The sequence below is a fragment of the Macaca nemestrina genome, chromosome 4 (assembly GCF_043159975.1).
Source record: "Macaca nemestrina isolate mMacNem1 chromosome 4, mMacNem.hap1, whole genome shotgun sequence".
NCBI classification, from domain to species: Eukaryota; Metazoa; Chordata; class Mammalia; order Primates; family Cercopithecidae; genus Macaca; species Macaca nemestrina.
The window spans coordinates 145836536-145863646 of record NC_092128.1 but is presented as its reverse complement, the minus strand read 5'-3'; the positions used below and the strand labels follow the sequence as shown (position 1 = coordinate 145863646).

Sequence of the window (27111 nt, the reverse complement as noted above, 5' to 3'; positions counted from 1 at the left end):
GAACTTCTTGACAATTGTGCTGCCACCTGACTGCAGCATGGACCACTGAGGGGTAACAGCACCAAGCTGCTCCATCCACACTGGAGACACTTGCGAGATCTCAGGCCCACGGACAGTGCGGCTGCCTGTCGCTCCCTGCACCTACTCCCAACCTGGGCCTTCTCGGAGACAGCCACAATGTACACAGTCCACACAGTGTGCGGACAGTCCACACAATGCACACAGTCCACACAGGATGGCGCAGGACTCTCTTCATTATTAGCTGTGGTTGTGTGATTTCTCCTGGGGAGAGAGAACTAAGACTGAGTTTCATTTAAACCTAAAAGTGAGGAAGAACAGATGCCATATTCCTACCCTTAGTTGTTAATTTGGATTATAAAAACCCATGTTTTTCTTCGGGTCATTAGTCATGTGGCTTTTTTCTTCTTTGTCTCACTAGATTCTGTGGGAACAGATTTCTTTCTGCATAGCATTTAGTGGTGGGAAAATGATGTCTGCTGACCATCCTTGAAATTGAGGCACAATGTAGTTCTTGATTAGGAAGACTCTGGAATAAGCGTCCAGGAGAAATGGAAGGTGTTTGGTTTCCAAAAGTGGTACCTTCAACTCTGGGTGTAAGCTGAGTGTGTTTCTCTGCAAAGTTCCTAGCCCATTAGTAAACTGTCATACACTTCAAGGCCAAGTCACCAGTCTGATAGCTAAGCTGTCATAGTCCAGGGTCCATGTGAGCCCCAGCTCTTTAAAAACTCCTGGCTGGCTGTGTCCAGAGAAGACATTCTTACCAGTGTTCTCAGTTACTTTTGGGAAACCGTCTCAGAGTGTAACCTAAGTCTAAACTCAGACAAGGCACTGTGTGTTTTACAAAATACACAGCCCACTCACCTGGGCTTAATTACCTGTAAAACTGAAGTAATGAAAGCAGCGCCTCAGGCTCCTTTGCAGCTCAAAGGGGATGGGCCAGGGATTGGAATGTAGACCTGGGAGCTTCCTTTGGGTGCCTGATGAATGAGCCGCACTGTAGGTTCAGTAAGACTCCTTCCGGGGTAAGCCAAGGACAACAGAGCCAGACTGTGGGGCAGAGGGTCTCATGGTCCTCATGGCAAAGCCAGCCCCAGCCCTCAGTGTGCCGTCATGACTATGAGTCCAGTCTTTACAACAGGAACATAACAATTCTACGGAAGGGTGGGGTGTCTAACACTGAACAAGCAACCCTCCGTGGACCAGGCACCCAATAGGCTTTACTTCATTCAGTCAGTCACTCCCACAGCCACAGCAGGTGGAGGCATCACTTTCCATACTGTATAGAGGAGGGAACTCCCCACCAACTAGTGAAGTTTAAAACCAGGATTCCAAGCAGGGCTGCCCAGCTCTGAACCCTGCCTACTTTGTCCTGTTGCTGCATCTTCTCTCTGATTCCCCTGAAGTCTGTGCGAAGTGCCACAGGAGGTCGAAGGAGGGACCAGAAAGGTGAGGGCTTCCCTGAAGGAGTGGCAGCAGGACCATGTCTTGGGAGGTCCCCAGCCCAAGAAGGAGGCAGGCAACCTCAGCAAAGACAGCCTGGTCTTTTTTTATTTTTTTATTTTTTTTGAGACGGAGTTTCACTCGTATCACCCAGGCTGGAGTGCAGTGGCACGATCTTGGCTCACTGCAATCTCCACTTCCCAGGTTCAAATGATTCTCCTGCCGCAGCCTCCTGAGTAGCTGGGATCACAGGCATGTGCCACCATGCCTGGCTAATTTTTATATTTTTAGCAGAGATGAGGTTTCACCATGTTGGCCAGGCTGGTCTTGAACTCCTGACCTCAGGTGATCCACCCGCTTCAGCCTCCCAAAGTGCTGGGATTACAAGCATGAACCACCGCACCCAGCTGAGCCTGGTCTTAGAGTGGGGTCAACTTCGACTTCCAATTGTGAGAATCAGGCCTCTGGCACTTATCAGCCCTGAGGCCTGGCTTAATTTATTTCAACTGTCTCTGTCTCCATTTCCTGGTCTGTAAGGTGTCATGGGAAGTGTTCACAGCCCTTTAGTATGCTTTAGTGTGAGAAAGCTCGTAAAAATGCCTGCATGGTGCCTTGCTGGTACCCAGTCAGTCCTGCGTTTCTCGGCTCTGCAAAATCACAGACACATGGAATGGGATGGTATGCCCCAGAAGAACTAGGGGACTGGGAGAGCTGGCAGGTATGAGCCCTGGGTTTGGGAAGGGAAGAAGGTAAGTGGTGACAGATAAGTCTAGAAAGGCATTTGGGTGTCAGGTCATAAAGGACCTTGAAAAACCCCTGGGTTAGTTGAAGCTTTGGTTTAGTTTGGTTTCATGGAGAAACAGGATGATGAGATTTTGCTTTAGGGGAAGATGACGGCAGTAATAAGAGTGTTGGAAAAGTCACCCTGAACAACTTGTGTAGCTAACTTAAGGGCAGAAAAAAGGAACTCTTTCTTTTCAAGTGGCATCGTGGCTATCACAGCTCATCAGTGCCTGGAACAACACCTTTAATAGTATCAATAGGAACTCTTCGAATTGCTGCAGAAATTTTGCTTCCTGAATGTTTGTACTTACCCTCCCATTTAATCTTTAAACCATCCCTTCGAGAGAAGGAGGACACAGGGGTTTTTCTCATTTATATACCACTGTGAGCTTGACTTAGTTACCAAAGGCTGACGATGGGCTCAGCAGTGGGATCTGAGTCCCTGCGTTCCCACCCAGGCTTCCCACCATTTTCCTCTTATGTGCGCATCCGCTTTGAAGCTTCATTCTCTCTAAGGTATATGGTGGTAATGATAATGTTGTTAATACTAGTAATGATCATAGTAACAGCTAACATTGAGAAAGCATGTACTTACTATGTACCAGGAATTTGTTGCTAGTTTTGAATTGGTTTGTGTAATTATCATCTCCTCTTTCCAAGAAAACTGAACAGTAATGAGATAAGTTACCCTAGGACACATAACAAGGGTGTGGCAGGATAGAACCACACCCTTCCCAGGTCTGTTTGCCAGGTGAGGAGTTATCTGTCATTTCTCAGGGTCCTCCTTGGCACCTGGGGGCAGGTGGAGGTGGGCGTGAGTTGTCAGGACATCAGGCGCCTAACTCTAACTCTGCATCAACCCGAGAAGCTTGATTTTTATCCGTTTCATTGCCCTTTCTCAAAAGATGATTTGAGAAAGTGTTTTTTAAATAGCTTTTTAAAGCAGAAAGGGGCCGTGTGCACTGGCTCACACCTGTAATCCCAGCATATTGGGATGCTGAGGTAGGCAGACCACCTGCAGTCAGGAGTTTGAGACCAGCCTGGCCAACATGGTGAAACCCCATCTCTATGAGAAATACAAAAATTATCCGGGTGTGGTGGCACGCGTCTGTAGTCCCAGCTGCTCGGGAGGCTGAGGCGGGAGAATTGCTTGAACCTGGGTGGTGGAGGTTGCAGTGAGCCTAGATCATTGCACTCCAGCCTGGGTGATAGAGCAAGACTCCATCTCAAAAAAACAAAAACAAAATAAAAATAATAAAATAAAGCAGATAGGGTTTGATTAGGGTTTTTCGTTTTTTGAAAAGGCAATTAAAAAGATGGATTGATAAATACGTAATGAGCTGGCTAGATGGAGAGACACATGATAAAGTAAGCGTAGTACAGTGTTAATAAAGTCAGTGGTGGGTATATAGGTGTTCACTCTAAAATCCACTTTTCTATATGTTTGAAATTTTTCATAATAAAATGTTGGAGGAGAAACTAGCCAAGTAAATCATTTCTAAGGGCCTTCCAATTTTTTTTAAAAAATGTTATTTCCTGCACTTCTTTCTACATCCTATAGTTGTAATCATGTACAACCATGGCATGATCATTAATCTAGATAGATCTCCTAGTCTCACCGTTGGATCTTGCCACTAAAAAAATATCTGGGTCAGGCGTGGTAGCTCACACCTATAATCCCAGCACTTTGAGAGGCCAAGGTGGGTGGATCATCTGAGGTCAGGAGTTCAAGACTAAGCTGAACGATATGCTGAAACCCCATCTCTACTAAAAATACAAAAATTAGCCAGGTGTGGTGGCGGGTGCCTATAGTCCCAGCTACTCAGGAGGCTGAGGCAGGAAGAATTGCTTGAACCCGGGATGCAGAGGTCGCAGTGAGCTGAGATTGGGCCACTGCACTCCAGCCTGGGTGATAGAGTGAGACTCCGTCTCAAAAAAAAAAAAAAAAAATCTGCTGGGGAGAACAAAGTCAATCATCACTCATTTGGTTCTCCAACTACCTGTGCCTAAATTTTAACTGGCAAATTTGGTTGGTTTCAGATACTTTCACTAGAAAGGCGTAGGCCTGTGAGTCTCCAGATGAAAGGTGGGTTTAGGTCTACACATCTCCTGTTTCAGGGCAGTGAGTTGTTTTGGACCCATCTCTAGTAGAAGTTTCTTGGAGCTCTCCAGCCACAATAAAGGTACAGTGTTCCTGTTCACTCACTTTGGCAGAGCCTTAAAAAGGAGCACAGAGACACTCTAATAGTAAAATGTAAAAACCTGTAGGAAACCATAGCAGAAAGTATTCTTTAGGGCCCAGCTGTATTTTTCTGTTCTTAAGACCCAGATAAGCATAGTCTTCCCATTTAACATTCTGACTTTAACGTGAGAAGGAGTTTCATGTCCCCTTGGTAGGACGTTGGAGTAGTTGTTGCAGTGCACAAGAAGTGGACTTTGTCCAGCTTGTTATTAGAATAACCTTGCCAGCATATTCCAGGGAGTTGATCAAGGAGTTTTGCCAAACTGTGATAAATCAGCACATTGAGCAGCCTCTGATGGCTGATAAGCTTGGGAGTGCCAATTAATTGACATGAACCACACTTGTCAATCTTTGGAGGTCATGGAAGTGGATCGCTTGTCTTTCTTCCCTTCCCCAGGTCTTCACCCACTTGCTCTTTGGTAGATTGAGCAAGGCCTGGCACCGCATGGAGCACACTTCCCACCTTTGTTCTTCTGTGTTTGCTGAGTAATTAATCTCATTGTGCTAGTATGGAAATAGTCTATTAAAACATTCAGGCAGGACACCATGGAGAGGGAGGAAGGAGGATGAAGACTGGCGGAGGGAGTAGTTTGCTCAGTTTAATTGGTTCTTTCACCTAATGGTAGTTTGTCAATTAAGGGGATACTTAGAGAAAGTAAAATTAATCCATGTGGGTCAAATGCAGCTATTAATTTTTAATCAAAACACAATGTTCAACAAATCTGTAGCTGTGCTGAGTACAAATGCAAGCATGCCACCAGCCTCTTCCCAAAGGATGTGGGAGCAGGCACAGGAAAGGGGGGGCGTGTTAATCTAGAAAATGTTTGCCTCCTCCCACACTCCCTGTGACCCTGAGGTAGGCCCCGCAGAGCTTCGTTCTTGTCTCTTCACCATCTATTGCATTGCCTAACACATGATAGATGCTCAGTGATACTGCTCTTCCGGAACTCTTTCAGTCCCTATTATGTGCACAGCTTTGGAGTACCTCAAGTAGGTTTTAGGCATAACAGCTGTTCTCTAGGAGCTCCTAGCCTGCTTGAGAAAACAGAGGAGACAGTTATGAATCTATCCCCAAGTCACTCAGAGCAACACACAGTCAAGTACAAGAATGTGTGATAAACCGTGGCATTTGTTGAGCATTTGTTGTATGCCAGATACTTTTAAGCACTTCACGTAAGCCACGTTCTTTAATCTTGGCATCAGCACAATAAAGTAAGTACCATTTTTATCATCCTATTCATAAATAAGGTCACTGAGGCCCAGAACATTTAGGTAACTTGCCTAGGGTCTCACCGCTAGTACAATTAGTCTGCTAGAAGGTTGCATTCATTACCTAATATTATAAGGGCCAGAGATGTCCCAAGAGGGCTGGCATTGATTGGGGTTAAGGTATGAGTTTATTTTGGAAAGTGCCAGAGAAAGATGCTCTAGGTGGTTGGAATGGTAATCAGCACGGTTTTGTGGAAAAGGAGTGTGTTTTCTGGTTAACTGGAATATGAGGTCGGTGAGGTTGAGGTGGGTCTAGGTTAATACACTTTCAGGGTCTTGGATAACAGGATGAGAAATTTTCATGTCGGTTATTCTGGGATTTCTTTATTGTTTACGGCTTGTTTCACTTTGGAGGAGCAAGTCCCATTCCTCTATTTCTGCACTTGGGCATTGTGCCCTCATCATTATCTCTCTTACCTCCTCTGCCTCCCTCCATCTGGCATCTTTCTTCTCATTTATGGCATCCTTAGCTCCTCCTGCTTCCCATTTTTAGAGAGAGGGAAAGAGAAAAGAAAAATCAAGGAAGCACACCAGTCAGCCTACTTCTACTGACTTTCAGAGGTTGAATGAAGCTTTTCTCAACCCTCTGCCCTCACCTCAGTTTGGTCCTGGAACTGTGAGAGGAAAAACACCAGAAGGACTTGGCCTCAGGAAGTTTTCTTCTGCCTCCCTTTACTGAAGAGAAAGCAGGTTGGAGGAGCCACTCGGCTCTGTGACATATATAGTGACATGATTTGGAGAGGTCTGGAAGGACTATCCCAACGGTGTCTCTCCAGGCTGCTCACAACTGCCTGAAACCTCTCAGTAGGAGACAAAATATCTCATGACCCAATGAAAAATCAGGCTTCATAGTTTGGGACGGGCTATGGGGCATGTTAAATTCCTTCACATTGGCCAGAAGCTGGAGAAATGTGAGGAGAGGTAAAATCCTTGGATATTTTCTTCTTTACTTCCAAGGTGGCTTACAAGCTGGCCTCTTGAGGTCATTGGGCTGATGATAATTGGTGGGAATTTGCAGGTAATTGCCAGTGGAGTACATTCTGACAATGAGGGAGAGAATCAGGGAATAGAGGGGCCCCATGAAGAGGATCCTCTGCCTCATATTCCCTGCAGGTCTGTGGGCTGCTGCAGTAAACCTGGGAGGTCATCAGGATTACCACAAAGACTCGCAATTGGGTGGATGTCCCTCTGGACAGCCTAGTTTCCCTAGACATACAACACATGTTACTTTCTCCAGCAGTACAAAGCTGAGAGGGGGCCTGAGTAATCGTGCTATTCTTGCTCCAGGAGGCAAGCCCCAGCTGTCTGTATACCCCCATGCAAGTGGGCAGGAGGGATTCCAGCAGGGTAGAGGGAGGGACAACAACTGTGGAGCCTGGAACAGAAGTCAGGGAAGCACATTTAGGACGGAAAGTCTCGGGCAGGAGGTAGGTAGAGGTGGATAGGCGGTGCAAGTGGTGTTTTCACCATATCGTCTTGACCTGGAACATGGTGGAGAAAACAGAGATAGCTGACTCTGTGTGGTCAGTGATTTTAAAATGACACTAGTGTCAGACTCTTAACCAGCAAGGGAACACGTCTTATACATCTAGGAAAACTAGGTAACCCAAAGGGACACCCACCCAAACAAGAGTCCTTCATGTTGAAGAAGAAGAAGCACTTCTCGATAGACCATGAAACCAGCTGATATGGAATAAATTGTTATGTCATGGGAAGGAGGACATTTTTGGTACCTAATGATTAATATGAAATAATAATTATGCAGTAATTATATTCTTGCCTCTCAATCTAAGAATACTCAGAACATTGTCATAGTGAATTTCAGTATCTTCTATGTGAAAAGCAGCTTAGCTACTGGTATCTGTTATTCATGCATTCATTTTTTCTTTCCTTTGCCATGTATTTACCAAAACCTACTCTCTGCTAGGTAGTGAATAAGGCTTTTGGGATGCGGCAGCAAACAAAATGGGCATGTTTGCTGCCCTTAAAATGTAAGGTGAAATACAACCTTTATAGACTCCACTTTCCTCTACTGGTTCAGGTTTTCTTTGTGGACAAAATACATGATCAATCCTATAGCTATTCCATGCACGTATATATAAATAAAGTGAATAATATCTGTTCACAATTTCAAAATACCTGTTAAATAAAATGTATTGATTTTAAACGTTAGTGTGAGACAAAAACATTAAGTAACAGATTGTGTGCGTGTGTGCGGGTGTGTACAGTTAGTCTTGAAAAGATCAATTGGGAGTCAGTGGAGCATTTAAAGCAGGGATAGACATGACCAGATTTGTCGTTTAAACGATGACTCTGGCAGCAGTGTGGAGGACAGCTTGAGGGAGGCCAGAGTGAAGATCAGCAGCGAGGAGAGACTGTTACCCAGGTGAGAGAGGATGGTGACTCAGAGTAGGCAGTGTGGGGGCTGAGAGAAGAAAAGGAACTAAATTCATCTTGGAGATCAAATAAGTGAGATTTGGCAACTGATGGAAGAGAATGTAAAACAATTATCTACTTCCTAGGTTGGTTGTGGGAACTAAATGAGACATTATTCTCTTCATTTTACAAACAAGGAAATAGAGACTCCAAAGTGATTGAGATAAACGTCTGACTTCCACACAGCCTTTGATCTCTCTACTGCACCAGGCATAAAAAGGGTGTAAACAGAGGTGGATTCACCCGGGCTAATAGCTGAAAGCCTCAAGGCCCTTCACTTGCTGGGATCTCATCCAAGGCCTCATACCTAATTTTATATTCATAACTTCGTATTCATTTTCTTAAAAAGCACCCTCCACAAGGGTTTAAGCTTCAGACTCCAGAAAACCTCTATCTGCCTCTGGCCAAGTAAATAACCTCATTGGGTAGGACTGAAACTTGATGGGATGAGACCTAGGATGAAAATCTGATGCAGTAGGCAGAGAAAGTAGTGAGTTTAGGTTGGAATCAACTGGGAGGGAAACAGGTGCCATATTGGAGGCATAACAAAAATTTAACTGTTAGTATTTATTGAATACTTTTTGTGTCAAACAGTGTATTTATTTACTTCTTTGATTTTTTGTGGGAAGTTTCTTGTATTATGTCACTTAATTCTTTTTTTTTTTTTTTTTTTTTTTTTTTGAGATGGATTCTTGCTCGTTGCCGAGGTTGGAGTGCAGTGACACCATCTCAGCTCACTGCAAGCTCCGCCTCCTGGGTTCCAACCATTCTCCTGCCTCAGCCTCCCAAGTAGCTGGGACTACAGGTGCCCACCACCATGCCCGGCTAATATTTTGTACTTTTAGTAGTGACAGAGTTTCACCGTGTTAGCCAGGATGGTCTCCATCTTCTGATCTCCTGATCTGCCCGCCTCGGCCTCCCAAAGTGCTGGGATTACAGGCATGAACCGTGCCCGGCCTATGTCACTTAATTCTTACACAGCCTAACAGGGTGATTGCTTTCATTATCCCCATTTTATATGTGAGGAAAGTAAGCCCTGGTAAGAGTAAGTAAATTAACAAAATATCACAATACTAAGCAGGTGAGCAGCACTGACATCTCACAGGCCTGACTTTGATGCTTGAGGCTGTCCTTAATCTCCACTGCTAGAGGGACTGGGGTCCAAAGCCAGCACTTCTGATAGATTCTTGACATGTGTTGGGCATTTCCTCTCCTAGAGGTAGGAGGAAGCAAGGTCTAATTCTGTCCTGCTCCTTTCCAAAAAGGAATTGCTTGGTGAAATGTGAGCGGGAGAAAGTAATCACCCCACCTTCAGATACAAAGTTGAGGACTTATCTGACATGCGCCAGAGAAGACAAGAAGATTCTGAGGCTTGAGGCTGAAGGAGGATGCCAAGAGACTCCAGCAGCCTTGGAGTTGTTATTTTGACTCAATAGTCGGCTCTGGTGAAGGGGAGAGATGGGGCTTACATGCGACAACCAGTGAGGGCGATTTGAAGGAAAATATGTGACCCAGACTAGGAGAATAGTGTCCGCATTAACTGAAGCTCCCAGAAATCCTAAGGATTAGTAGGGTTTTCGGCGTAATTTTGTTTTAGTTTTTGCTTTTTATGTTCTGATCAAGATTAAGAAAAGAGGGAGGCTTTGTCCTTGGACGGAAGGTGTGGTATTGATGGATGACCCAGAGAAGGCAGAGAGGTTCACCTCCTGCTCTACCTTCCTGTCCAGAATATGATCTTTAGAAGGAAAAGTATAGAATTTTCTTGGCTTGGCCTGGCGTGGTGGCTCAAGCCTGTAATCCCAGCACTTTGGGAGGCCGAGACGGGCGGATCACGAGCTCAGAAGATCGAGACCATCCTGGCTAACACGGTGAAACCCCGTCTCTACTAAAAAATAGAAAAAACTAAAAAAAAAAAAAAAAAAGAAAAAACTAGCCGGGCGTGGTGGCGGGCGGCTCAAAAAAAAAAAAAAGAATTTTCTTGGTTTAAAGGGAGTTTAGATCCAAGAAGATTTAAATGAGCTCAGGTTTTCCTGACCTGGACAAGTTACCTCCCCACATACGGAGAGATCTTGTAAATGAAATCACTGACCCCTCCCTGCCAGAGATGTTGGAGAAAGGTGGGACATCAGGAGAGAGGCTGGGAGACTAGAGGGGAGCAGATGCACTCCGAACTTTTTAAAGAGAAAGGAGTATTCGGTAGCCACAGGTCAGTGAGCGTAAGGTGCTCTACAGATCCTAGACCCGGTCAGCATGGAGCAGGCTGGTGAAGAGGAAGCAGGATTCAAAGAGTCAGGTCACTAAGACTTGTCACTGGAGCTTAGCGCCTTTTTTAAACAAGCTTACTAGGCGGATACCGAAAGTGGAAAGGGCGGTCTTACTCCCTCTTCTCAAGGTCTACAACAAGGTCTTTTGTGAAGCCTTTGTGGATTCGGTGGGAATCTGTGGAGTGGCTGCAGCAAATTGGTGAATTTCTTGAACTGTCCGAGTTGATGGTCGCTCTACAGTTATGTCATGGGACTCTGCCCTATATGAAATTATCGTCAGTAGTTGGATAATAGTTATTCTGCACCACATTTGCAGAAGGCAGAAAGTTGTGAGGAAAACAGATAGCTTCAGATGGCCAAGTCAGAATTTAAAAAAGAAAACTCATTCATACAGTCAACAAGTATTTGAGTGTCTGTTACATGCCAGTCATACACTCATCACGGAACAGCCACTTCTGGGTTGATTCTCCTAGTACGAATGGTGAGCGGTGAAGAAATGTGCGTGGTGTCTGCATACAATGTCAGATGATGGTAAAGAATATGGAGGAAAAATGTAAAGGCTAAGGAGATAAGAGCAAGGTGTGACGTGGGTGCCATTTATGATAGAGTGATCAGGGGCAGCTTCTCTAAGGAAGGGCCCAAATAAAGAGAAGCAGGTAGATACCCACAAATCTGGGGGAGAACTCTACCTGGCAGAGGGAACAGCAAGAACAAAGGCCCTGAGGCTGGAACATGTTTGGCATCTCTAGAAAGCCTGAGTAGCTGGATATCAGTGAGGGCAAGCATGAGAGGCCAGAGCACGGCTTGTGCTTGCAGGCTATAGGGGATTTCAGATGTCCCGAGGGAGAGGGAAGCCACTGGAAGGTTTTTTGCCATATAATTGATAAGATCTGATTCGTGGTTTGTTTTTGTTTGTTTTGGTTTGTTTTTAATTGAGTCGGAGTCTTGCTCTGTTGCCCAGCCTGGAGTGCAGTAATGTGGTCTAGGCTCACTGCAACCTCCGCCTCCTGGGTTCAAGCAATTCTCCTGCCTCAGCCTCCCGAGTAGCAGGGATTACAGGCACCCGCCACCACACCCGGCTAATTTTTTATTTTTAGTAGAGACAGAGTTTCGCCAGGTTGGCCAGGCTGGTCTGGAACTCCTGACCTCAGGTGACCCACCTGCCTTGGCCTCCCAAAGTGCTGGGATTACAGGTGTGAGCCACCGCGCCCAGCCAGTTCATGGTTTTAGAGACTCAGTCTGGAAATAAGCCTAGCACAGTGTGATGGGCTGGCTCTTCAGGGATAGCATGAGACACATGGCTTAGCAATGGTAGATGCGAGAATGGCCTAGACATTTTAGTAAAGATTCACCCTAATGTTAGCAACAGTGTTATTTGCCTGAGGAAAAAACTAACAGTATTAAATGGTATTTGGTATTTACAGTGGCTGGTAGGGATTGGTTTTTATCCCCCCTCCCCTGTCCAATCTCTGAAGTCTTTTAGGATAAGAACCAAGTGGTTAACAAAGCTTCCTGGATGACCTCAGCACCTTATTCAGCTGGCCACTGCCAGCCCCACCCAACAGAGAAAGGAACATCAGAGAACCAGTTCTAGTATCTGACCTTCCACCCCACTGTGAAAACTCAAAACCCAGGAGATGTGGCAGATGGAAATAAGGATGTTTAAGGTAAAGAAAGCCTCATAGTCAAGGTGAATCACTGGATCTGGATGTTTGGAAGTCTGCTCAATAGAGAGAGAGGAGATTAAATTTGGCCACAGCAGTTAGTACTGTGACAGATTTCTTTTCCATATATAAAATATGCTTCCTAGAGTCAACGCTATCTAAACATGGACTGGGCCCACACAGCATCCGGCTCATCCCTGGACGTGTATGTAAACTGAGGCTGGATAAGCTTTGGGTGTAGTTATGTAGAGACTTAAGTCAGTAAGCGGGCACAATGCAGTCTGATAAAGGAAAGAGGGTGGAGGCGGGGAGAGAATCAGCAGGAGAAAAGAGGCAGAGAAATAGAAGCCTGTGGTTGTAGAGATGGTCTGTAACCCCACCTGGAACAGCAGCATCTGAACTGGTTCTCCCCTTGCTCCCCTTTCTTTTGCCCTCCAGCCAAACCGGCAACAAAGGGCATTGTCTAGTAGTCTGTGTCAGCAAGAAAAGCCATGGGGATCTGACCCCCAGCAGTGTGTTTCAGCCTGCGAACTTCCTGGATATCTTTACAGGGAATCATTCCCGGGGAAGGAAGGGCAGGCTGGAAATAATATAAGGAGATCAAGAAGGAAGTCAAGCAAGTGACACCTTTAGACAGGCCAGGCGAGCCGGGCTCTTCCCCCTGGGACAGTTAGAGTTATGCAGAGCTGTAATTAACCCAGCAGCCCACTGGATATGTCTATTTCACCGCACAAAGGCTGTTGAAAGAAGGATTCTTGAAGAAGGAGGTTCCAATTCAATTGGTATTTGAATAAGTCCCTGTTGGATATACTGTTTCTAGAGTTTATGGCTAATCAACAAAACATGGCCATTCTTTCATGCAGGTTTCTCATGACTTTCTGAATACCAATCTTTAGAAAGAAAAGAAAAAAAAAAAAAGGCATCCAGAATTGGCTGGGGGTAGAATGGGGGAAAGGGAGGGAGGGGGAAATATGGCTCGAATCAAATTAAGGACTTGGTTTTCTTTTCAGAGGATGTTGAAAACATTTAAAAAGCAGGTGTGTCCTTCTTTCATAAATGAAGACTCTGAGATGTGTAAGAAAATTTTCAGTTCTATATTCCAGGTACCTCAAAATCATTGTATCAGCCTCCCTAATTTCAATTTATTTTTTAACAAATTTTTTTTGTATGCCTACCCTATTTTAGGCACTATTATCGGCGCTGGGGATATTAATACCTCTACCCCGCCTTCCTGGAGCTAATAGTGGGGAGAGAGAGACAAAAACATTGAAGTATGTAGACTAATTGGTGTGAGATGATGTGCTATAGAGAGAAAAATAGCAGGGAGGGAAATACAGTGAGGAGGGATGTAAGGAAGGCCTTGCTGAGAAGGTGGCGTTTAAGCGAAGATTTGAAAGAGGTGAGATATGGATCCGGTGGGTGTATGTGTGGTGGGGTTGGCGGGTCGGGAGGGACAGCGTTGCAGGCAGTGTGCACAGGGATTCGTAAGGTAGCAGTGTCCATGGTAGTGTGTGTGAGGAATAGCAAGTAGACTGACCGGGCCAGAGTGAAATCGGAGAGAGCCAGAGCACTGGGAGATGAGGGCAGAGAGGTCAGTTATGGCTGGAGCCTGCCCTTGCCCTCAAAAAGGCACCCATTCAGTTACTCAAGTGGGCCAGCACACAGTGGTCTGGGCTCTAAAAAATGAAAATAGCCCCCTCCTCCCACATGCTCTGGGTACTGGCCATTCAGAATGGTTCCCATCACACTTCAAACTGTAGAGAATAAAATTAAATTGTCACCGTGCTACTTTTCACCCTTGGATAGTCCTAGAGTCCTTTGGCATAGCTTTTACATAATGTGCCACATCCCACTGTACTCCCATTCCTGAGAACAGACTGATGGACTGAGTTACGATTTATATGAGAGAACCCCAAATCAGAATTCCTAGCCATGTCCAATTTATATATCAGCAGGCAAGTTGTTCTGTTTCTTGTTTGGGTTTTGGGGCTTCTGTTTGGGGGTGGGTTTTTTTTTTTTTTTTTCCAGTATCGTAACTTACAATCTCATATCATAGAAGAGCGTTCTCTAATGAGCTTTCTGAAGCCAAGAGCTCTACCCAGTTGCTGGGGAAATGGGTGAACATGGAGAATTAGAATGTTTACATTGTAACTGATTTATATCCACTATATTTGCATGTAAGTGTACTAAAATATTTTTTTAAATAATCACCAGCCATTAAAAATGTATTTGCTAATGGGGATAAGAATGCTGGAACTACAATGAGGTAAGCTTTGTTTAAAAGGATTTAGGAGACTCACAATTCATAATCAATACTTCAACACACTGGTCTGCATTTTTAGGGCAATAGACCTGTAAGTAGAAACAGGCATATTTGCAGAAAAACATTAGTTTCTGAGATCTGGCCAGCTCCTGTTCTTACCATTCTGTCATCTCTGATTGGATTAGACATCACAGAAAGGGCCTCAGATCCTTGTTTCATGTTAAGTTTAACCCCTCCAGTTGAATACCATCCTTGTGGAGCTCAATAGAGAGAAATTAAATTTCTATCACCAGAACTATGGCACTGAATCAGGTATCAAGGGGGCTACATCAGTAAACTTCGTTGGTTACAAGATGTATGTCCTTCCTGAGGCTCTGTAGCTGTTAAGTTGGCTCTTTCCAATCACAGTCTGATCTTTCATTTTCCCGTAATGCAGTTAGACAGCCTAGTTATTCAGGCATAGACTTCTCTGTTTTTCATTATCCCTGAATAACATTTGATGCTGAAATAGGGAAGACGGGAAGGACGGGGGAGGGGAGCCAAGCATTTTTCACAGCTTGTATGAAATGCTTAATATTTGAACGTCTTTAAAATATACTGTACACATACATTCCAATTTTATAAGACTAGCATAACATGTTCAAAAGTTTTATGAATTTCAGCATGTAACCAGAGTAAACGTTAGCCTGTTTTAAATAAGCCATAATGGCCTGGCAACAAACCTGCATAGTTAGCAAATCCCTCCTCTGTTTATGGGCAGCCATTCCTCACCAGGTCACTACAAAATACTAGTTTTATCAGTTTCTGTGGACTCCGTAAGTTGGTCTGTGTACTGAGTTCAGCATGAATCTGGTTTTAAGAGCACAAAACCAAGGGCATCATGATGAAGTGATATTTCGTTTTGATTTTAATGAAATGGCATGAATCTGACTTGCTTAAGAATATGTCCAGGCCTCTCGTATCCTGTGGGAGCAGCTTGGTTCCTAAATGCCTTCCATAAGCACAGGGCCACACAGCCGTAGCAGGCTCACCCCTTCCTCACTGGAGTCAAGAGAGTGCTTTGTGCCTAGAGAATGTTTGTGTGTTTTTTGTGGGGGGGGGGGGACTTTTTTGTTGGGTTTTTTGTTGTGTTTTTACTTAGGATGGAAGCGCACCCCAGATGATTCTTTTTAAGCTAGGATCTCTCTTAACAGAAGTGAGAGCATCAAACACGCTGGGTCATGCGTGCCTGGTTCCATCCCATCGTGTGTCCTGGGTCTAAGGTATTAGACACACTCATGCCTCTCAATGGTGAAGGTCCTATGTTACCAGATCGTACAATTCGAGGAAATCTGCTAGCTCACCAGATAAAATCATCCCAGCTTCTTCAAGTGTGGCAGAGGAGAGAGACTTCCCATGTGTTAAAAATCTGCTAACCTTTGCAGCCCCAACTCTTTTGCCCATAGACTCATCCTGGCCTCAGCCATCCCTCAGGAATCGTCTACCACAGACCAAACTGGCTTCAGGGGATATTCCAACCCCTGATGCACTCTGGCATCGAAAGCTCCTTTAATTACAAATAGTGCACTAGAGGACAGGTTGGAGCATTTAAATAAGACTGATCTAAAGGCTGTGGGCCAAAGAATTCTCACAGAGGGCAACACGTAATTAGGTAATCTGACTCACAAGATGAAGTTTACTCGCTTTCATTGTGGTGCCCCCCAAGGCAGCCTTCCCCACCTGCCCTCTGTGCCTGTGTCCATGTAGCACTTGTCACTTGTAAGCCCAGCCTTCTGGGAGGCTCTCAGTCAGGTCCAGATGCTTCCAGAGGCTGACTCCAGACTCACGCAGTTTCTTCTCTCTTTGTCTTAAAACAGTCATGGTCCTCATTGCTCCCTAAAACATCCTAATTAGTATTTAGAACTCACTATCCATCTGTTCAAAGCTTGGCTTTTGGAACTCTTTATAGTACCAGCCTTCTTACCCCCTGAAATAAGGAAAATATAAGAATAACCGCCCACAGAGGCATATAAAACTCCTTTCCATTTACCTCATTTATTCATCTTATTTAGGGAAAGCACAGTTCAGGGTGGGCAGTCTAGTTTAAGCCATTGAGTCTAGTTTAAGCCGTTGTTCACCATCATGATTTTATAGCCTTTAGTTTTATTCCCTGTCAGCCATAGATATCCCCAGAGATGCAAGAACTCATGCAGGAAAACCCATTTAATTAGGACCCTCTGTGAGGGACCAGGAAACAGACCCTAAAGCACTTTATGACGGAAGCTGTTGATCAGGAAACAGGATGTTTTCCTTTCCCTGGGTTTAGGTCTGGCTTATACTCCTTCGGGGAGATCTGGGGGCCCATCTCCATCTCCACTGAAACAGAACCTGTAACCTTCCTAGAATCAGGTTACCCTAGAGGGCAGTGACATTTATATCTGCTTTTTTGTTTGTTCGTTGTTCTTTTTCCTAAGACGTGGCAGGTTTTGAACTCCTGGATCTCGGCCCAGGGTCCTGGCATGTTGGATATCTGCCATTCTGATGTGCGGAGGGCCTCCTGTCTACACTCTCTCTGCCCCATGGCTAGAGACAGCTCATTCCGAGAGATTTTTTTTATAGGAAGGCAAAGCTCACCTATCCCTAACATGCAAAACTTTTCACTTGAGGAGGCGGGGAAACTGGTTTAGTAAAGATCTTTGCATGAAATTGAATCCAGTCCTTATCATCCTTCATGTTCAACTCAAGTCCTTCTTCTGTCATGAAGTCTTCCCCAACCAGAAGTGATCTTTCTCTCTCCATTATATCAGGGCCTTTTCCACATTCCCACCTTTCCCCCCTCATACTGTTGACTAGTTTTATTTCTCATTAGTGCTTTGCACCTAGTGCTCCTAGGTCCATTTAAAGACCTAAATGGCTGGGATCACATCTTCTACTTGGTTATTTCCCCCACGGCACTCAATCACTTATAAACTGTGTTAATTTTCCCCACAGTGCCTCACATAGAGTGGTGCTCAATTACAACTTACTAAGTCCATTTGAAAAGAAATATGCTATTGGTCAAGAAATCTGTGTGCTGAGTGCTTCAAGGGACACAGGCAGTATAAATGAGACATCCTGCCCTCAGGGAATGTATAGTCTGAGTGAGGGTAAAACGAAGCCACATGGAAAGTCTACTAATACAGGCCAGGTGCCATGGCTTCCTGCAATACAAGCACTTTGGGAGGCCAAGGTGAGAGGATCACTTGAGGCCAGGAATACGAGACCAGCCTGGGCAACATAGTGAGACCCTGTCTCTACAAAAAACTTACCCAGGTATGGTGGTGCATGCCTGTAGTCCCAGCTACTCCAGAGGCTTAGGTAGGAAGACTGTTAGAGCCCAGGAGGTGAAGGCTGCAGTGAGCAAAGATCACACCACTGCACTCCAGCCTGGGTGACAGAGCAAGACCCTGTCTCTTTGGGAAAAAAAAAAAAAAAAAAGCAGCCAGTAATACAATTCCATATAGGATCTGGGCCAGAAAAAAATAAGTACCGATTATCATGATCATGATGATACATTAGTTATCTTGGGTATTTACACATGTTTTTACCCATCCCCATAACAACTCTACAAAGTAGATGGCGCTAGGCATTCTTAGTCTCAGCTCTTGTCTGTAGAGTGAGGATAAATGATTTGTCCAAGGCAATGAGTACAAAGTGCTGGGACTCAGACAGCTCCGTGTGCCCTCACGTGAGGCTCACCCTGGGTTCCAGTAGCTCAGAGCTTCTCCTCTTGCTTCTCTTTCATTACCCTTGTGCCCTGCCCACTCCCAGCCTTTTAAATATATTAAGGAGGGTTAACCATATTGTTCACTGCTATTAAACAAGACCAGAGACAGAGTCTTTCCAACAGGTGACACCTTGGTGTCTGAATGAGAAAGGAGTTGTCCAGAGACATCTGCCCCACACAGAAGAAAATTAGAGGTATCTGGCCGGGCGCAGTGGCTCACACCTGTAATCCCAGCACTTTGGGAGGCCGAGACGGGCGGATCACGAGGTCAGGAGATCGAGACCATCCTGGCTAACACGGTGAAACCCCGTCTCTACTAAAAAAAAATACAAAAAACTAGCCGGGCGAGGTGGCGGGTGCCTGTAGTCCCAGCTACTCAGGAGTCTGAGGCAGGAGAATGGCATAAACCCAGGAGGCGGAGCTTGCAGTGAGCTGAGATCCGGCCACTGCACTCCAGCCTGGGCCACAGAGCGAGACTCCATCTCCAAAAAAAAAAAAAAAGAAAGAAAAAGAAAATTAGAGGTATCACATGCCAATAGTTTGTTATAATGGCATAAAAGTATGTGTATGTTTTAATAAGTCATGTGCTGAGTGTACTCAGACTATAGCGTATCCATGTGTATTATGGTGGTTAAGAGCTCATCTCTTTAGTAACAGACGGGTTCAAATTCTGACTTTATCACTTACAAGCTCTATAGCCTTCAGCAAGTTAGTTAACTTCTCAGGGCCTGTTTTTTCCTTGATAAAATGAGTGGGGCAATACCTAGCTCAAACATTTGTTGTAATATTTAAATATGAATGTAATGCACAGTGGCTGAGGTCGCTCAGTGAACTGCGATTGTGGTGAGCATACTGTTATATCCCTTCCTGAGCCACAGAACTTGAATTTGTGTTCAGAGCTGGAGACTCCAGAACACCTCCCAAAGGGCAGCAATTTCAAGTTGAAATAGCCTCTCCCTTCTGTCAGTGAGGATGCCAGGTCTTTGCAGAGTTTCCTGTAAGTCCTCTAGGATATGCGACTTTGGATAAAATCTCGCTACTTTGACCTGTGGAAAGAAATTGCTGTCCAAGTACACAATTTATTTTGACCTCCCAACACCTTTAGACAATTCCAGGCTGGCTCCAGGCTTCATGAGAACAATTATGTCCTCTCTGTGGAAAACATTCCTTTCAAATGAATCAGTAATTACTCACCTTTTCTTTTCCCAGCCAAAGTTTTCAGTTGCCAACAGTGGGATCAGTGAGGGGTAGTGGTGTAGCTAACATTAGCCCAATATAGATAAGCTCCAGATTATCTGTCATCTTATTTGAAAAAAGGCAGGCCTGCCAAATTTGCCTACAGTTCCCAGTGAGGGAAAAGAAACAACAGGTTCTGTGAAGAGGAAGGCACAGAACTAGTCATAGAAGTCACTTTTCCAGTCTCCCTCCATTACTCAGGAGGAAACAAACCCAGAGTGTCTTCAAGGTTAAACTCCCTGGAAGCCGATGGATCCTGGCCAGAGGCTGTGAACTTTGCACAGAGGGCATCCTCAGAATCGCCCTCTGCTTAGTGGATCGCTGCCCTCCCATTACTCCGCTGGCACGTACCTGATTTGGTTGACATTTCCATAATTAATTTATAACAGCAATAACCCTGAGATGAGCCTATTTATAGGTTTGTGCAAGCTAGGTAAGAATATAGATTAAATCTCAGATCATTAACATACTTAAAGGACTTGGGAGAGTTTTGTGATCGTCAAATGATGTGATTAAAAGGCCTCCAAGCTTGATGTGTACTGGGAATCCACAGGTTTACTTTCCTTCCCAAGCTCAGAAACAACAAAATAGCAAAAGATAAGCTTATACTCTACCCATTCACCAGAGATGTTGGGTCATCCAGGGAAAAGACTTTGTTTCTTCCACAATCCTGCTGCTTTTCCACCATCCTCCAAACTTGACCAGGGTCAACAGTGATGTTCTACAGCTGCTGCCCCACAGATGAGGATCCGTGAGTGTGGTTCTGACCCTTGATATGCCAGCAAGTGTGGCACCAAGAGTCCCGTGGGAAGAATTGCTGTGACTGTCCACAGCAATAGAGATGAGTGTGAGAAGCACAACTTTTAGTTGAAAGGATGCTATTATGACCTGGACTGCTATGCGGACCCAATCTTATTTTCTTTTCTCCTTTTTATATTCTGTTGTTCTGGTTGTTAACCTTCTGAAAAATAACATAGATTGCTTTTCTATTATAAGAGTAAGACGTGTTCAATATCAAAAATAAAGGTAGGTACAGAGAAGAAAATAAAGATCACTCATAATTCCACCACCCAGAAATACCCACTGCTGAATTTCGGTGTGTATCCTTCTAATGGAGTCTTCATTGTGACATCATGCTAGTAGAACAGTTCTCTGGACACGGAGGCCTCCCATTCAGGTGCTTGCTTTGACAGATGCGTTTCCAATACTCAGGGGGTGAGAATCCATCCATCAAGAAGAAGGAATGACTAAGGGACTCCCTGCCTTACTTGCAGGAGGCTTTTCCAAAAACTACCACCCAGAAGTAGTTCCCCTCTCTCTCTTATTTTTAAATCCACTCAGCCCTATTTATCCTTTTCATAGTTGTATATGCAAATATGGTGGCACCACCAGTGTCATCCACCTCTTTCGTTCAAGACCATAACTTCTTTTAAGGCTCTCATGAGTCCTTCACACCATCCTCCAGCATGGAGAAGGGCTCTTCACCCATTATTGCCATTACTAGTGTTCATGACTTGTTTCTTTGCTCCAGTTTTTTATTAGCAGACTGGCTACAAAACACTGAAAATCAAGTTAAAGTTAATACATATAAGATCATCATAAATGATTGCACATGTACACAGATAATTATTACTTTCATTTGTTTTATTATTTTAAATGAATCTACAAACTTTGAGCTCCTTGAAAGTGGAGATTAGATATTATGTCGCCAGACCCTTAACATCGTACTTGGCGTATTATAAATACTTGATTAATATTTATTGAATTAAGATGAAAATGAAGAGAAAATTTAATTACCCAGTCTACTTTTTTTCTCAGTAGTTAAGTGCAGAGAAAAAGGAGGTCATATAAAAATGATGAAAAAATAGTACCTTAGAACAATTTTTATGGTATATCAGTGCATTTTTTGTGCTAAGGTATCACTGTTAACCCTAGTGCGGACCCTTTTTAACGATTTTTTAAAATCTTGACGATGCCCTTTTCACTTCTTTCCTAAATGAACATTAATATAAAGCCATAAAATGTTCCTTGGAGGATTTTATGAATTACTGCATTGTAAGGTTGGGGAAAGGACATTTGCAGCCATTTGTTTTATGGAGCTTGATTCTGAAGCCCAGCACCGCCCCTGACCCTTCAGGGGCACGCTCTGAGGCATGAAGCCTTTCTTGAGGACAGTGAGCACTGCTACTTCTCCCCGAAAGACACCAGCCACACTCCTACACTTGCCACTTCCCCAGAGTCCACAATGTCAACCGCAAGCCCTGCCCTCCATGAGTAGCCTAGACACCATGGAGCAGACATTACTGATGATGCATTGAACAGCTCTTCTTCCACAGTGCAGATGTATTTTCAATTCACCAGCATGAATCACTTTTGCCATATGTAATACCATGGTAGTACCTGAAAAAAAATGATGCCAAAGACTAGAGATTTGGTTAAGGGCATTGGTTCTTCTGGCTCTTTTTGCCTCCTGAACTCTTCTTCAATTTATATCAGACATGGAAGGGAAGCCTAATCTATAAAACAAAGGTGGGGGTGTGAGTCCCCAGGGTTTCCCTCACCACTGTGCTAACCCTAAATCAGCTTTCACCACTCATTTGAAAAACCCGGGGCCCAGAGAGACCAAGGTATAAGAGTGTGAAAGGTAAGTGCAGGACAGGTAGATGATAATGAGGGTGATGTAAATAATAGCTTACATTTTTTGAGGTCTTCTTGTGTTCCAAGCACTGTGCTAAACACTGACTGTCCCCCCAAAATGTGGCAAATTGTGATGCCCGAGGCAGAGATGGTATGGCTGTCTGGGAACACTTGAAAAGGATGTCGGATTACTTGCAGGCAAGAAACAGGCCAGATTATCTTGGCAGATCTCTCTCTCACTGCAGTTGTTCTTAGCCTTTATTATACTTTTGGAATCGGTTTATCACAAGTGATATCAAGGGCAGAAACTAGACAGATATGTCCAGTGTATGTGTACGTGTGTGTGCACATACACATAGGACAACTTTGAGCCAGGAGTATGAGCTGGATTGGCACACTGAGTTGTACTTTAGTCTAACACATGCAGCTCAGTAGGTGTCTCATCTTGAGGGTCATTTAGAATGTTGAGGTATAAATAGCACAGAAAAAAGGTGATAAAATAGCAGGATACATGCTTTTGCCAATCTACATGGCCGTATCCTTGCATACTTATTTTGACAGAACAGAGTCACAGAACAGAACAGAGTCACAGAACAGAGCAAGTTCTTAAGGCTCATTCATTCCCACTTCCCTCTTGACATTTTGAGCAAAGGACTGGAGGGACCAATCCATAAGGGGAATGCACCTAGTCATCTTTTCGCCCTCATTTCCTGAGTGTCTTGGGATCAGGTGCTCTTGGACATAAGATGATACATATACCCAAGAGCACCTGATCAGTCAGGTGGTGAGTCCGTCAACCCACAGCCCTGTTCCGTGCCAGATCCCGTACCTTGGTACCTGTGTGGCAGGAGATGGGAAGGATGTGTAGTGGAAACTCCAGGAACTTAGTCCAGCTGAGGAGATGATACAGATACTGGAAAACATAAAGGATCACCAGGAAATGATAAGCTTAGGAACTCAGAGAACATCATTTCTAGGATGATCAGAGAAGGCTTCAAGGAGGAAGAGAAATTTAAGCAGTGCCTCAAAGGTTGGGTGGGATGTGAGTTGCACAGCTGGGGCAGGGAGTAGTCTCTGCAGGGAGGGAAACTGCTGAGGAAAGATACAGAGGTGAGCAGTGCACATTGTTCCTGTTGGAACCACACACGTGTAAAGGCTCTGAGATGAGTTTAGTGAGAGTTGAAGGCTTATGTTGAAAAACACTGTGAGAGGCACACCCAGTACAGACTGTGGCAAGTGTTGAATGCCTGGCAGAGAAACCTGGAGCCTTTTAAAATAGTTTTGAGCAGGGAAGGGAACTCTCAGGACAAATGTAAGATGAAGGACTCATGCTTATGTGCCAGACTGCAGCTTTGCTTAGAAAGCACAGTGCAGGGAGAAACCCGAAGGAGCAGGATTCTTCCCTCTGGAGCCCTAACCAAGGGAGGCTGAAGTTGGTGCTTTCATTGAACAACCATATTCTGACATGATAAATGCCACGTCATGAGTTTGTGGTCAACTCCTGTGGTAAACTTTTAAGCAAGCTTTAAAACAGCAGCAAATTGCTTCTATGGAATTTCTCTTACAGCATCTTACATTCTGGAAAAGCCAGTGCAGAAGTCAAGGGAGTAGGTCCTGCCCTGTCATTTACCCAGGCCTCCTAGATTCAACACATCCCTGTGGGTCCCGTCACACATCTCACCCTGGCCCATTTAACTGAGCTGGGCCTACTGCAGACCTTCAGATATTTAATTTGTAAACACTTAATAAAGCACTGTCAGTAGGTCGGCTTGTCTTCTCTGTCGGCCACATCAAAATCAATACGTCCCCTGTGTATTGTGCCATGATTGTCTGGGCTGGGGAATCTAATAGGATTAAGTGTTTGGGGTCCTATCTGACGCCACAGTCCACAGTCCTAGTTAGATGAGGTTAAAGACTGGCTTGCCATTGTGGAGGCACGATTGCTTAGGGGTCTGAAAAATCATTAAAGCTTGTCCTCTTAAACGTTGATTGTTCCCTGGTGATTTATTGACAAAACACAAAAAAGTGCTCTATACTGCACTCTAATTATATGTATGAGGCCATAAGATCTCATGGGAAATTAAATAAAATTTACAGCTTGATGGTTTTATGCTCCTGGGAGACATACCTTCTTAATAAGATCTTATAGCTGGGAATATTTATGAGGTTAAAGTCCGTAGGCTTGAGCAAAAGACCTAACCTTTCCATGGGAGGTGGGGATGGGGTGCGTTTTGATTTCTTTGAAGATAAATGATCATAATGAAATTTTCAGGGGTTTAGGAAAAAGTGTTCAGTGAGACACATCAAGCATTCCTCCTTAAAACCTCTGGAGGACAAAGCTGTAAGGGCACAGGGATTTACTGCGACCATTTATCTCACATAAGGCCCCCATAGTCCTACTCCCCACCTCTGGGGCACTTTATACTCCTCCTGTACTCTCTGTGGCTTCCTTGTCTTATTTGTCCCCATCACACTCTGAAAAGGTAGGGAAGATCCTAGTTAAGGGCAATGATGTAAGAGGTCAAGGAAGGGAAAGGAATTTGAGTAAGGAAAAAGGAGAAAGACCGAGAGAATGAATACATGTTAAGACAGCCCCCAGAGGAGTCACTGGACATTTAGTATTTTAATGGGTCACCTTCTCTTTATGTTAAGGGGTGACTGAGGCCCAGGCTCGGATTCTACAAGGATTATCCTGTGCTGTTCTAGACAAAAAACCAGAACATATCTGGGGTAAGATGGAATTGGGGGAAGGGCCTCTGCAGGTGGCATGAAGATGAAGATGATATTTATTTGTTACCTTTCTTGGCTCTGAACAGTGTGCTATCCCAACGTCTCCGTGAATCCTAAATGAAGTTTCATGCTTGAAAGTGGGCTGTCTGAACACGAATGAGGAGCACCGTTTACACAGCCCCATCCCTGCTGCTTTCTCTAATAGTTCTGAAATGGCAGGAAGGAGGTAGGTAGGTAGATAGAGAGCTGTCATATATGTATGTGTACACACACACAAACACACACACACACAATTCCTATGTATGGAATTATATTTTTATCTACTCAAAGAAGAATAATTGTGTGGAACTCAGAGCAGTTGGGACATGTCATATGTGATCTGTTTTTCTGTTTATTTTTTCTATTGAGTTTTTTATATGAAATCTGAATGGCCCCTTCTTTGTGTGGGGGGTTGGAGATGGGGAGGGCATTGACAGAAGGGTTAGAGATCAAGCTTTAGAGGGACTTGGAACAGATGGGCACATCACCTCTCTGGGGCCCCTGAATTTGAGAGCTCTGCCGCCAGCCTTTTCCCACCAAGGGAGCTCATGGCTGTCTTCTACTCTGTTCTCCAGTTTATCCCCAGGGGGCAAGCAGCCCCACCTTGAGGGCTCCCTACCTAGGCTCATGTGAAAAGCAAAGGACTATGTGATGAGGACGAATGGATACAGTGTTTGACCTGTTAGGGTGAAGCATCTGAATTGAGAAGTTCCTGACTTTCCTCATTGCCAACTAGTCATGCTCCTCTGCTTCCCTCTTCCTGAATAAACCAAAGAAAATAAAAGGGACTGCAAATGCCCATGACTTAGATGTGTTAGAGTCCAGCTTCTGTTTCCCCCATTTGGTCCTGATTTTCAAAGTGAAGGGGAGACGGGACTGAGTGGTGTGGAGGTGAGCAACCCGTGTGCTTAGCCCAGCGGCTCTCTGGTTTGTCATTGTGGTATCCCTCTCTGGACCACAGTTTCCTCATCTGGAAAATGAAGATCTAAGGCTAGGTGATTTTGAAGTCCCTTTCAGCTCTAAAATATTATTTTACAGTTGTTGGATTTATGTAGGAGAACGGCATTGCGCTCTATCCCTTGCTTTAGCCTTTTGAATGAAAGTGAGATGTCTCATCAGCTCAGATAGAGCCAGCTCAAGCCCAGTGTCTCAGATAAAAGGAGAAGGAAAAAAAAAACTTATTAAAGATAGCTAAGTTCCCCTGATAAGCAGCAAGTGAGAAATCCTGATTTAATTTAAATATGATATTTCTGTCTTCATTAATTTAAAGCATGTATATGATAATGTATCCTTTTTTATTTAGTGGTCTGCCCTGAAGGGAAAGAAAGGCTTGATTGTGAAGCAGAGGGGCAAAAGCTTGGGTATATTTTAATAAAGATGAATATCCCTAAAAATGCTTGAATTATTATGGAAGTAAGATTTGTTGCAAGTTACAAATCAAAGCCTGAATTGTCACTTATCTCCTAATGATACTTCTACACAGATTATTAATTTCATTTTAGAAGCCCAATGAATGTTATATTTTATGACATTGATTAAACATCTTGCTGCCATCTAACCATCCATCCTTTTCATTTTCAAAAATCCATATCGGAATTTAACAAAAACAGCTCATAAATTTGTATTTTACAGCCTAGCAAAGTTGACTGGTTCCCTACTCTACTTACCCCCAGACCCATTCTGAACTCTGGGCTTGGGCCATTTCCACTCTTAGAAGTCAGCTTTTCCAAACTGGCATCATGTTTTGTGGTCAGAGTAGTACTTGGGGATTTGTTTGGAAGAGCACGTGTGGCTTCTGGAGCTGCAAAGCCACCAGGGAAGTTTGAGGTGGTCAGGGTTAGCCCCGGACGGGAACTCAGGGTCTCAGCTTTCATTCTCATTCTTAGACAAGCTAGTTACCTCCCTCCTCAGTATCCTGGGGATAATTATGCCCTCCCCAGGGGGCTCCCAGAGCCACTGTGGGGATGAATGAGACAGTAGATGTGAAAGGCCTTCTTACTCTTTAGAGAGAAGCAGTGTGTTAATGGATTTAAGAGCCAATAAAGAACAATGAGATTGTAGGTTTGGGATCAACCTTAGGCATTTTAGGAAAGGTGTAGGATGACTTGAAAGCAGGGACAAAAGCCTTTTGAAAATATCTCCACATTTTATTATTTACAAACGTTTGTCAAAAGAAGTACCTCTGGACATAAATAGACCGTTCTCAAAAGAAGATACACAAACAGCCAATAAACATATGAAAAAATGCTCAGCATCACTAATTATTGGCAAAATGCAAAGTAAAACCACAATAAGATACCACCTTACTCCTGCAAGAATGGCCATAATTCGAAAGTCAAAAA

The 27111-nt window shown here is 44.2% G+C and overlaps 1 protein-coding gene and 2 long non-coding RNA genes across 16 annotated transcripts in view; 2 read left to right on the top strand and 1 right to left on the bottom strand.

The window, feature by feature from the left end:
• LOC105466343 (activator of transcription and developmental regulator AUTS2) overlaps positions 1–27111 on the top strand; it is a 1205160-nt gene that overhangs the window by 867998 nt on the left and 310051 nt on the right. The gene's annotated exons all lie outside the window — the stretch shown is intronic.
• Positions 5388–20113, bottom strand: LOC105466340 (uncharacterized). Of its 2 annotated transcripts, none has more exons than XR_011621603.1 (4): positions 19986–20113; positions 6352–6430; positions 6173–6231; positions 5388–5518 (listed from the first exon to the last, which is right to left on the bottom strand). It is a non-coding gene; the product is annotated as an uncharacterized lncRNA (long non-coding RNA). The 2 variants fall into 2 exon arrangements; XR_011621602.1 differs by having other exon boundaries at positions 19978–20025.
• Positions 13099–27111, top strand: part of LOC139362481 (uncharacterized) — a 41243-nt gene continuing 27230 nt past the window's right edge. For both annotated transcript variants that reach the window (XR_011621601.1, XR_011621600.1), the window contains exon 1: positions 13099–24956. This is a non-coding gene — a long non-coding RNA (uncharacterized lncRNA). The remainder of the gene's footprint in view (positions 24957–27111) is intronic.